The following is a 7,479-nucleotide window of genomic DNA, read 5'->3' as shown; positions in this document are numbered from 1 at the left end:
AAAATACAGTTGCTGTCTTAAACAGTGATCTGCTGCCCAGAAACAATACAGCTCTATGAGGACGAGCAATCAAAATAGCCATCCCTCGTTCTCATACTGTGGAGGTGATCGCTTACTTCCCTTACAGTTGGCTTCTCAATTCCTCGTCTAAATCCACCTTAAAGGGTTTCTGTCAGCAGGAAAATGGTTATTAACCTGACTGACATTAGTGATGTACTAATGTCACCTGAACATAACTATATAAGTGCCATATCACTGTGTGCCATCGTTATTGAGAAGAAAAAAAACGTGTATTATATGCAAATCAGCCTTTAGGAGCAGGGACGCATTGATCCTGCTCCTAGAGGCTCTGTTCTCCCACTTCTGGCCATGCCCTGCTACACTTGATTGACAGGGCCAGGCAGCGCTGGTCTCCTCCTGCCGGTCCTGTCTGCCGTGGAAATCTCACTCCTGCGCCGTCCCGTTCAGTATTCGGCGCAGTGAGTGAAGTCGGCGAGCGTCCTTCACTCACTATGCCGAATACTGAATGGGACGGCCCAGTTGCGAGATTTCCACAGCAGACAGGGCCATTAAGTGAAAAGAAAAATGACACATGGTTTTCAACATTTTTAATAAATAAAATCTGGAAAGGGTGGCGTGCATTGGTATTCAGCCCCCCTGAGTCAATACTTTGTTGGACCACCTTTCGCTGCAATTACAGCTGCACGTCTTTTGGGGTATGTCTGTATCTGCTTTGCACAACTAGAGGCTGACATTTTTGCCCATTCTTGTTTGTAAAATAGCTCAAGCTCAGTCAGATTGGATGGAGAGCGTCTGTGAACAGCAATTTCTCGCCCAGTTTCCTTGGGGGACACAGAAGACCTTGGGTATAGCTCATCTCCATAGGAGGCGTGACACTAAGTGAAAACTGTTAAGCCCCTCCTCCACAGCTATACCCTCAGCCTGGAGAGAGAGACTGCCAGTTTTTAGCTTAGTGTCCAAGGAGGCAAGACACTCCCTGCTCTGCAGGGCTGTTTTCTCCTTGTTTAAATTTTAGAGGTGGATACGGGACAACGTTGTTCGAGGGCCGACGGGGCTAGTTTTGTCGACCCTTGTGCCCGTGTTACTGGTCTGCGCCTGATCACATTGGGTTTTCGCCTGCTTGCCAGGCGACTGTCCACTCCTGGCTGGGTTTCGTCCAGGATCTGTCGTAAGACTTAGGTTTTTTTTTTTTGTTTTTTTTTTGTCTGGGGTTCTGTGGGAAGCTGTGCATTCCCCACTCTGAAGTTCTTTCCCCAAGGTTCTGTCTTTTCCTTGAGGTGTCAAGTGTCGGCGCTGTTCTTCCTCTTCCAGCGTTCCCGGCCCTCTGGCCTGCCAAGACCTTCTTCCTCGGAGTGGCTCTTGGTTCCTCTGTACTGTCCTTCGGTACCGCCCTGGGGACTGTATTCTGAGCTCTCGGCGCTCCAATCTTGTCCTTGGAGCCGTTACAGGAGTTCTCTCTATCCCTTCTGTCCTGTACGGTTGTGTTCCGTATCAGTCGTGTCTCTGACGGGTGCCGGAATGGCCCCTTTTTTTGTTACGAGCTTTCTTGTCTTTTCCAGGACAGGGCTGTTCTGCATCCCGTTTCTTCCTTCCTTCCTTCTGAAGGTGGCGTTTGCCTTTCGCTTCAACACCTCACCTATTTGGACGTTGTTTGGGCCTTGCCGTTTTTACTTGGAGATCTCCGACTCTTGCAGACGTTCGGCCTCTTGGGTTTCCAGGAGGTCTGTGCATAGGGTTGGCAGACTCCAGGGTGTTTTTCCTCCGCTTGATCAGATTGGCTGTTGCTGAGGTTACCGCACCTAGGGCAGGATTCTGTCTTTGGTGTCACCGTTCCTTTCACCAGAGCGGTCGGTGCCTCCTGGGCGGAGGCATTGGGCTTCGGCTGGGCATTTGGGCACGGCGGCCACAGGTCTGCCTTGCACGCCTTACTGAGTTTTACAGGGTGCATACTCTGGCGGATGCTGCCTTACCCCGCCTGGGTTTACAGGCGGCGGTTCATTGATGCCTTTCGGGTGCTTCACCTTGGTGCTGTGGTCCCTCCCCCTTTTGGACTGCTTTTGAACGTCCCAAGGTCTTCTGTGTCCCCCAAGGAAACTGGGCGAGAAAACGAGATTTTTGTATAACTTACCAGTAAAATCTCTTTCTCGCTCTTTCCTTGGGGGACACAGCACCCACCCATTCATTGTTTTTTCTCTGTGCGTTTTCCGAGTTTTTGTTACCCGTTGGGTAGTTGGCTTTTTGGTTCCTTGTTGGTCTTTGCCTTTTCTCACTGCTTGGACACGCAACTGGCAGTCTCTCTCTCCAGGCTGAGGGTATAGCTGTGGAGGAGGGGCTTAACAGTTTTCACTTAGTGTCACGCCTCCTATGGAGATGAGCTATACCCAAGGTCTTCTGTGTCCCCCAAGGAAAGAGCGAGAAAGAGATTTTACTGGTAAGTTATACAAAAATCTCGTTTTTCAAGCCCTGCCACAGATTCTCAATGGGATTTAGGTCTGGACTTTGACTAGGCCATCCTAACACATGACTATGCTTTGATTTAAAGTTTCTAAACCATTCCATTGTAGCTCTGGCTGTATGTTTAGAGTAGTTGTCCTACTGGAAAGTAAGCCCCCTGCCCCAGTCTCAAGTCTACAGCCTTTACCAGGTATTCTTCTAGGATAGCCCTGTATTTATCAATTTTACCATCAACTCTGACCAGCTTCCCTGTCCCTGCTTAAGAAAAGCACTTCCACAGCATGATGCTGCCATCACATTTCACGGGGTTTGTGCATTCAAGGGGATATGCAGTGTTAGTTTTCTGCCACACATAGCATTTTGTATTTAGGCCAAAAAGTTCAACTTTGGTCTCATCTGACCAGAGCACCTTCTTCCACATGTTTGCTGTGTCCCCTACATGGCCTGAGGCAAACTGCAAATGGGACGTCTTGCTTTCAAATTTGGCTTTCTTCTTTTCACTCTTCCATAAGGGCCAGATTAGTGGATTACACGATTAATCGTTGTCCTGTGGACAGATTCTCCCACCTGAGCTGTGGATCTCTGCAGTTCCTCCAGCATGACCATGGGCCTCATGGCTGCTTCTCTAATTAGTGCCCTCATTGCCTGGGCTTTCGGTGGATGTAGAAACAAAAAAAAGATCTAGCAGCACTACTTGGATAAAAAAACATCCACGTGTAGTTCAATTATAAATCCATAACCAGATGCAACGTTTCAGCAAGTAATTGTCACTTCTGGTTATGGGTTTATAATTAAACTACACATGGATGTTTTTGTTTCTACATACTACTAACTCTGGTTATAGGAATATGTTATGCTCAGCAATGTGCCAACAGACAGGTATTTATTAATATTTCCTCCTCATGAGATGTTGTATTCAGCAATGTGCCAATAGAAAGATATGAATACGTGCACTCATAGGAGGTACAGTGAATCATATGTCATATGCTCACAAGCTCTGCTGATCCACTCTTTGCGACCTCGGTCTGCAGGCTTAGCGGGAAGTAAAAGTTTCTCGCCCATATTCATTGGGGGACACAGGAACCGTGGGTATAGCTCTGTCCTCTAGGAGGCGTTGACGCTAGATAAAGCTGTTAGCTCCTCCCCTGGCAGCTATACCCCCTCCAGCCTGGAGAGAGAGCTTCAGTTTTTTCTAGTGTCAATAGGAGGCAAGACCTCCCTGCTCTGCAGGGTAGCTCCTGAAGTTTTTTTATTTTCCTTCTTTTTCAGATGGGAAGCAGTGGTCGTCTCACCTCCCGGGGGAGCACGCCAGCGTTGGTCCGCCACGCTGCCTCCTCCCCCACAAGAAGACAAGGTGGACCAGGGCAGTCTTGCTCCCTGCATCCCGCCAGCAGAAGGGTCACCTAGGTCCGCTAAAGAGAAGACCCTCCCGACATACCAAACTCCTGCCACTCCGGTGCCAGCTGCTGAGGAGGTGACCCTGCTGGAGAAGGTGACCTGGCGGGTCCACTTAGGGAGGGCGAAGAGAAGAAGATGAGGTGATTACACAGGAATAGGTAAGTATGTTTTATCCTCGTCCCCCTCCATAGTTTCCTAAGGTTGGGCACCAGAAGACAAACGCAAGGCTTTATTTATAGAAACTAGAGGGGTTTCTGCCGCAGGAAATGGGGCGGTCTTGGTGCTGTTAATAGGGCCTCACTAGGTTCTGCCAGGAAAACAGAGGAATGGCTTCCAAGCCAAGTATAAACAGCAGACAGGATCTGAGGGTGCCCTCAGATATTAGGTTGCAGCAGATCTGTGCCACACTATGTTGTTGTAGCACCAGGACCCCCTCTCACTTCCACTCTAGGCCGTCGGCTACGCGGCCATTTAGGGGGTTAATAACATCCTCGCAGGCGCTGCATACTCGGCAGGCCACGATCATACTCCGTGGTATCCCCGGCCGATCCTGCAGCTACCACCATCCACCCTTTTGGGAGCCAGCACCAGCAAGCGCCGCTCCAGAAGGGTTAACGCTGTATGATGCCGACCGCCGCAAGGAATTTCTGCCCGCGATCTTCCAAGTCAGGGGTGACCTCCCCTGGCCGGTGGGCGCAAGCGGCCGCTTCCGCTCTGTTCACGGTCCCTCTCAGCCGTGCGCGAAAACTTAGGCCCGGCCGCAGCTTCATCTGCTGCGGACCAGGACCATGCACCGGTCGACAGGAAGGAAGGGAGCGGAGCAGGCCCCCCACTCCCCTATATGCGATCCGCTCGTGTCAGGGCATTTAGGGGGTTAATCACATCTCTGGACAAGGAATGAGGGTGTGCTGTGGCGCAAATTCTTCCCCCCTCAATTTCCCTCTCCCACAAGCCGCTAGGCCCCGCCCCCGTCCTCAAGACAGCTTAAGCCCTTCTGGCCAGCCACCTCTGAAGCCAGCACCAGATTATCTGAGATCTTATCTCCAGTGCAATGTGCTTTAACGTTAACACAGTTAACCCCTTCCTGCCTCTCTGCCCACTTGACACTGGGCATCCTAGTATCATATAAAAAAAGAGAGAAAAATGTGTGTTCATACAGCCCCCCTGCCCCTAATCACCGCAGGACCACACTGTGTGGTACCAGGCTGGGCCATTGTCCTATATCGGACTAAAGAGGACCTCTCATAGTTCCCAATCCACTCTCCTGGGTCGTTGGTTGATATTCCTCCACCTGCGCAGATCCAGGGAAGGACAGCTGAAGTATTCCCAATCAATCCTCTGGGTCATGTGGTTGATAGTTCTCCAGCGAACTCCAGTACAGGACCTCTGGATTCCCAATCAGTCCTCCGGGCCCGTTTGGTTGATAATTCTCCACCTGCACAATCCAATGGAGAACATCTGGAAGTTCCCACTCCATCCTCCGGGGTCGTTTGGTTTATAAGCTCCGCCTACGCTATCCGGTGGATGGACCTCTAGATTCCCACTCCACCCTCCGGGTAGTTGGTTGATATTTCCCCACCGGCGTGGCCTACAACTGAGAGGTAGAACTGCGCGCAAGCGGGCCAGAGTAGAACATTTCACCTCTGTCACCTGTGCACCCCCAAGGGTCCCGCTCAGACGCACCCTTCCATCCCTGGAGAGGTTCGGTCCGGGGGGGGGGGGGGATCGGTGATTCCAGCTCTGACTCAAATCCGTTGCAATCTTCCAAGATTGCGTCCACAGTAGCCAGCAGTTCTTGTCGTCTGCATTACCCCCTTTCATAAGGTGGAGTATTTGCACCACTGCTGCATACAATACCTACCTTAGGCATTACCTCCTTCCAAAAGTGAACTAACTTCTAGAGCTCTGTTTTCAGTGACGCCCGTAGGCGTTTCCCCTTCCATAGGGGACGGAATTACATTTCCACTAGGTACAGTCCGTACTGTGTGCATTAGCCTCTTCCATAGGTGGCGTTATGGCATTATCACCGGTTTGGTGGTTACCGTAGGCATTACCCCTTCCTTAGGTGGAGTAATTGCACTCTCGCATATGCATTGCCCTTCCATAAACGGCGTAATCACTCTACCTTTTCATTCAGTTCCTGCTGTATGCATGACCACTTCCGCTAGCAGTACTTTTTGTATGCATTACCCCTTCCATAGGCGGAGTAATTGCACTACTACGGTTACAGTACTTGCCTTATATATTGTCCCCTGCAGTAGGTGGACTAAGTACAATTACACTGGTTTCAGCGCCGGACATATGCATCCCCCCTTCGGTAAGTAACTCCATTGCATCTCCACTGGGTTCTGTACCTGCCGTATGCATTTGCCTTCTCCCATCACCGTGCTTCCTGTTGCATTTCCCCCTTCCGCTTACAGGGGAATACCTAAGCATCTTGGGTTGCTGCAGTTGAACTATGCCATGGCTCTAGATGCCTTAGCTTCTTTCACAGTGGGGCATGGCAACAGTCGATACCCGCGGTTGCTGGTGCTCTGCATCTGTGATGTATGGGTGCCGCCAGTGGATACGGTAGCTGTTTATACATGGGCTCCTTCTTATCTTTCGGTGCTGGTTTGGAGCATGGTTGTGACACCCTCTGTCTTCTCAGAGGGTTTGCCTAGCAACACTTATGTGTCCTAGACACCACCCATCTCCATGGGCCTCCTCAGTTCCAGTCAGTCATGATATGGTCCTCATCATTACGTAGTGCATTCACCATTGCGAATAAATGGGGAGTACATTCCAGTGAGTCGAGTGTTCACTGACTGTAGTCCCCCTCAACTGGGGGTTCTGCCCTGACGCCAGCTTGCTGTTGCTCCTGTTCAGAGCCCTTCCAAGGTAAAGTGTTTAAGGCTAGCTCTGCTTAACTGGGGCAGTATGGTGCCATGGCTTCTACGGGATAGCCTCACGCGTCCTCCTCAGTTTTGCGCCGACGAGGCAGGCGCTGGCTACTTCTGGGGGAGTGGTATTTGCGTTACCACTGCATACTATGGTTCTTACTGCACAGCTCCTTCGTCAGGTGGCAGATTCTTCTAGCACTGAATTGGTGGCCACTGGGGTATGGGCTAGCGATACAGTTGTGGCTCACCTTACTTGACTTCCTCCTCTGGTGGAGTTTTGGCACCGTCACTAAACGCCTGGTTGCATCTGCATTTGCACGGGTATTCTTTTGTGGCCTTCTATTCCAGAGTTCCGGACCCGGTTGGTGGGCTGTGGCGCACTCCACATCTCTCCTTCTACAGGTGAATCCTTCCCATTGGTCCTGGGTGTGCTACCTGTATCTACATTACCTCCCTTAACACATGACTAATGTCTAGGTCACGTCAGCCCTCTGGTGGTCATACTTTCCACCGCCCATTCCGTGGGTAGGCTGCGAGACTCCCCACACCAGACGGAGAGGAGTTGCTGTCACGTCTTGCCACACTGATAGATATTCCATTCATGGAACGGAACACCCTTCTATTTCTTCTTCTTCCTCCTCGAACAGAATGGCTACCGGCCTCTCCCTTCTGTATTCTGGGACTGCGGAAGGTGTTTGAGGCGATCTGTCTGTGTTGGAGTCGC

The sequence above is a fragment of the Bufo gargarizans genome, chromosome 3 (genome assembly GCF_014858855.1).
Source record: "Bufo gargarizans isolate SCDJY-AF-19 chromosome 3, ASM1485885v1, whole genome shotgun sequence".
NCBI lineage: Eukaryota > Metazoa > Chordata > Amphibia > Anura > Bufonidae > Bufo > Bufo gargarizans.
This window is presented reverse-complemented; position numbering follows the sequence as displayed.